Raw genomic sequence first — 5,666 nt, 5'->3', positions numbered from 1 at the left:
TTCAGCCACAGACGCTTTGCAACACTTGCCGACGTCCGTACGGTGGAGAGCTGCCTTAAAAGGACATGAAAACCTAGCCTGGCACGATGGCCGGGGAATTTCGGTGTGGAAGTTCCATTTCCAACAGGCGGGGTTATAAACAGATTGAAACGTCACTGCAAAAAAATAAAAAATAAATCCCACTTTTGAATCGTGGGCTCTGATTGGTCACCCACCACAACTCGGAGGTGAGTGAAAGGTACTTCAAACCGAGGAGCGCCAGATGATTGATGTGGTTTCCAGGCTGATAATGCTGTTCTCACTAGACATGTTTACATAACAACATGCGGCTGGTTTCTTTATCACTACAACCAGCTGAAGTTGTCAGAAAATGATGCCATATTGGACTAAACTGCTCAAATGCATAAAAGAAATGACATTCTCCGTGACGGTTCATTTACCGTGGACGTTTACAAATCTGCATGCATTTAGCTTTTTCCTCTTTCTAACCCTTTACATTTTACTAGGCTTCAGATTGAATGTATTAAAAACTAGATTTTTTTAGACAGATTTTAAATGTATTAAAATCAAGATTTTTAGACGGATGTTTTAACAACGTCTGCCTGTAAAAACCCTTCATCATCCCATCATCATCAACAAAAATAAAAAGCTTTTTCATTTCCATGAAAAGCACACAGAACATTAAGAAAATAGTACACAAGGTATATATATGTGTATATACACCAAAACAATTACAGCTAGAATAGTGTTGGGCGATATGACTTCAAAAAGGAATCACCATTATTTCACACTTTTGCCTAAGATTATGATAAATGAATAATTATTGAAATAAATGGTGAAAATGGCAGATCCCAAACGTGATGCGTTGCAAGGTTATTTTCACAATTCGTGTACACCGCCATTGTACAACGAAATATAATACAGGGTTAAGTGGTTAATCAATCAGACTTAATCGATTTAATCGATTAATCGATAATCACTTTTCGAATTTGTACTTGAATTTGTACAACGTGATGCTTTGCAGGGTTATTTAAAAAAAATGTGTACACCGCCGTTGTACAACGAAATATAATACAGGGTTAAGTGGTTAATCAATGAGAACCAGCATAAAGTCAATATCAAGAGGTATTATTTGTGTGTAGCCGGTAGTGATGCGTCCATGCAATCCCCTATATTATTATTGCACTTTCTGAAGTCTTCGCGTGCAATCCTCCAAATCATGTAAATTCAAGCTTGGTCTGGTTTTGATGATGTGTCTGTTTTGCCGCCCGCAGTGGGGTTCACAGTTAGTTTCATTACAATTTAGGCTTTTAGCAGACGCTCTTAATCCAGAGGGATTTACAGTAAGCAGGGACAGCGCAAGGTAATACATCAAATGTATAGAAATAGTCATCTAGGATCATAGGTTAACCTATCATCAGACTAAATAGCTGAATTAGAATAACCAAAAAATAGAAAAGGTCTATAATCTGTACATTGAAACTATACATGGAGTTGGAGGGCTTGATAGTTTACCTGCAAAACAAAGTCATTCCGCTAGTAAGATATTGGAAAAGAAAGCCGTTCAAACAAACCATTAACATCATTTAACATAATATTAATCTTAGGTGAAGGAAGCAGAATAAAGACCTGTGCTTGTCAATACGTAGGCTGTTAGCAATTTATCATCATAATTAATGCATGACTTTTCAACTGTTGGGGCATTATGCCAAACCATTTTCATAGAAAGCAGATTCTCTTTAATACTAGCCTCTCTTTCCAGGCTAATAAAGATGAAAGAGCACAACCTTCCACACCTGCGTTGATAAAGGTGTCAGACGCTCACTTAGTTATAGCCTGATTTAGACTCAGTCGCACACTGGTGTTGCCCGTAGTAAATGGCAGATCTACAAGCTCACAACATGTCACATTTGTGATGTGTTGTGAGTTTGTAGATCTGCCATTCATTTACTGAGCAGCTGGATATAAATCAGGCTTATGGTGGAAGGAAAGGGCCTCCCACACACGCACCTGTCTTCTTCAGTGGCCTATTAAAACATGTATTTATTGGGAACAAACGTTTCGGTACACAGATATTCATCTGGTTATCATGTAGCCCCAGTGAACTGTGAACAAAAACATTGTTCGTTTAATAAATGAATTCTTAACTGCAAGTAAAGAAGAGAGTTGTGCGTGGGAGGGCTTTCTTCTAGGCTAATAACATTTTTAAAAACGTGTAGAACCTTTATTGCCTGTATAGGGAGAACTAATCTAACTGCCAAATACTGTTTGTTCACAAGGAAGACATTATTCAGAGAGAGAAACCTGAGCTCTTTGATTGAGCCAGAAGATCGTTAACAGTTCATGTCATATTTAGAGTAAGAATTGGTTGTTCTGTTGGTGGATTATTTGGCTTCCTCTTAGAACAGCACTAACGCAACTTTCCTCTTCCCTGGGATTTGAACCCGGTCTCCTGCTCAATGAGCTGAAATGTTTACCGTTGAGCTAATAGAGCCGGTCTGCTTGTTCGTGGGGGATACATTTAATCTTGTACCATCAGGTCAAAAATGTATTTCAGATCATGTGTCCCGGTGAGACATGATCTAAATGTCTCAACAGAATGTACAACCACTCCGATTGTATCAGTTATGTGTATTAACATATAGATTGGACAAAGTTACATTTTATTCATACAAAAAAAAACTAGTTACATAGTGAGGTTTTAACCACTTTCAACCTGGCATCCCTATTGTGGGCTTGTCGTTAATATTATGAAATGTCAGTCGTCAAAAAGAAATGTTCAACAATATCCAAAAATAGCGAAAACGGCAAATCTACAAACTTTACAATGTGTGTCCGTCGCCTGGAGACGCGTTTGTTGCTTGTAGACCGGCAATCTTTTTCGCTATTCGTCGTCGTATGACAGAGTATAGCCAAGGGCTGTGTCTGTATTTATTCATTAATTTATTAATGATGATTTGTACCACTACTGGAAGCCCCTGGCAGAGTCTGGGGAAGAGCATAGGCTTTTACAATCAAATATTAATCAAATATTGAGCTGAATATGAACTTTCTGAGCACAGGGTTTATGTTGTGGCAGCATGAAATAACAGAACCGCAGTGCACTATTGTACAGTTAGGCTTGTTTTTATTATTTTTTACTGATTTTCTATTTATGTTGTCTTTATAGTAGTTTTTACAAGTGAACATAATGGATGTAATAATACTGTTGTTGTTGTGAGAAATTCAAAGAAACTTTTTGTAGTGAAAATATTGTCTCTTGTGGAATTCAAATAAAGATTGTAATGACATTACACACATTGCGGCCGTTGTTCATTAAAGCTGGTTGCACACTTTTTTCGTTGCGTTAGGAAATCTGAAATCCGCAAAGAAAATTAAAAAAGGGACCCAGTGGTGACAGTTGCTGATGTTTAGCTTAATATGCAACGTTGTTTTCTCACTCACTCTTTTTTTCAAGATATCTTTATGCCTTTATTGATAGTATTTAGTGGAGACAGGTCAGGAAACAGGGAGAGAGAGATGGGGAGTAACATCATCGGGATCAGGACTCGAACCCTCGATGCGCTGCATTAGCCTATATGTCAGGGGTGGGCAACTTTGATGATGGCGAGGGCCACTATTTCCACCTTCACTCTAGAGGGCCACATTGCATATTGCTACTTCCTACTTTGTCACTCTAGTATCTCATACAAAAGAAGCAAAAATAGTTTATTTTTGCTTCTTTTAAATTGGAATACTGAATTATTTTTTAATTGGAATTCTGAAATGTAACATTTTGATTAAATTTCAAACGCATTTAGTTATATACTCATGTTAACTTTATGAACCTAAATACAAATACATTTTAATACTACTATACTAGTCATTAAGCTACTAATATAGACTGACGGAATCAAAGCAGGTTGAATTGTAACAGCTGAAATCAATAATATAATATCAGTATTCTGGTATTAACCTGCGGGCTGCATTAAGTGAAGGTGGGGGCCGCATGTGGCCCCCGGGCCGCCAGTTGCCCATGTACGCTATATGTGGTATGTGCCTGGTCCGTTGGGCCAGCAGGCACCCCACACATTTCTAAAGTTACAATTTAAGGACTTTTAATACCTTTTTAAATACCAAACTGGCCAAATTATCAAATATTACATAAGGAAGCGAGGCGTTGTGAGCTTGTAGATGGGCTATTTTCACCATATTTATCCGTGGAAGACAGTGGAACCGAGTCAAACTGAATGTAATAGCTACAATTCCATAAGCTGTCAGGGTCGGGGGTCCCCAGTTCAAATATGATTGTTCTGGGGGGTCGGTCGTGGCCTGAAAAGTTTGGAAACCCTTCGAAAGTCCTAGGGAAGGTAGGTGTCCTCTGTGTTAGCTGATCAAGTATGTAGGAAGGGTTGTATAACCTGAAGTTAATACGGTGCCATGCTCATCTGTCAGCAAGCAGCAACCGGCAGCCAGTGAAGGGAACGCAGAAGAGGAGGAGACATGACAAATGATGGGAGGTTGACCATGTGTGTCACTGCAGCATTGTGGATCAGCACAGGTTGGAGTAAAGCATGCGTGACAGACCAGCCAGGAGGAAGTTGCCTGGTAGGTGTTGACTGTAGTCAAAGAAAAAAGAAAAACGGCGCATTCTCTGTTTTGTTCCTTTTCATTTCAGGGAATCTGTTCTTGAGAGATTAACTTGGAGATGACTGTAGAGGTCTGGATAAGGAACTGCCGGGCAAGATTCCTTTGTGAGGAGGAAGGGCCTGATCCTTCTGAATGTTGCACAGAGTGTACACCTACTGTACAGAGTAGATTGACTGATCGCTGCAATGTGGGCCTTGAAGCACCAAGCAACACTGGGTCGGGACCCAATTGTGGGTCGCGCACCAATTTTTAGGGGTCGCGAGTAAAATAAAAATATTCTTTTTTTTTAGGTTTCCTATACAGTATATTTAAAAAATATACATTATTGTTTCAAAAGATAAAACAAAAGAGAGTGATCTGGCCCTTTGATGATGGGGCTTCAAGCTGTTGAAATGCATGATGGGGTGACGAAGAGATGCTCTCAGCTCCTGAAGCAAAATTTGAAACTCGCAGAGCATTACTGGACCTCATTTTAACTCTGAGCCCATGAAGACCTGAGACCTTTATAGAAATCATACCTTTTCAGATGGGGGGGCCTGATAGATATGAATTATGATCGCGACCGTAGGTCGCACTTACTATCAAAACCTGCACAAACTGTGAGTCAGTCCGTCAGTCCGTCAGTCAGTCAGTCTGTCTGTCCGTCTGTCTGTCACACCTCACACGTCACACTATTGCCCTGCTCATATCTCCGCAACCGTTGCCCCGATCCATGCCAAATTTTGCACACACGCTCCTTGGCTGCCAAACTACAACCTCCAAGGACCCCCGGAGCTCCAGGGACCCCCAGGTCCCTGGGGGACCCCCAGATGTAAAAAAAGACCAAATGTGCAAAAATGACCAAATGACCACTCCAACATGGCTGCTCACGGGGAATTCCCGGGGACCACCGACTCCTGGTGCTCCAGAACGGATGCCAAAGTGGTGGCGCCCCCAGTGGAGGACCCCCTCCACTGCAGCTCACATAAAATGCCGTAACTCGGGCTAGGAGCGTCCGGGAGAGCCGGGGCCGGTACTTATTCGTCCGCCAAGGCAAC

This window comes from Nannobrachium achirus (assembly GCF_963921795.1).
Source record: "Nannobrachium achirus genome assembly, chromosome: 6".
Taxonomy (NCBI): Eukaryota; Metazoa; Chordata; class Actinopteri; order Myctophiformes; family Myctophidae; genus Nannobrachium; species Nannobrachium achirus.
The sequence above is the reverse complement of the archived record's forward strand: the minus strand, read 5'-3'. Positions refer to the sequence as shown.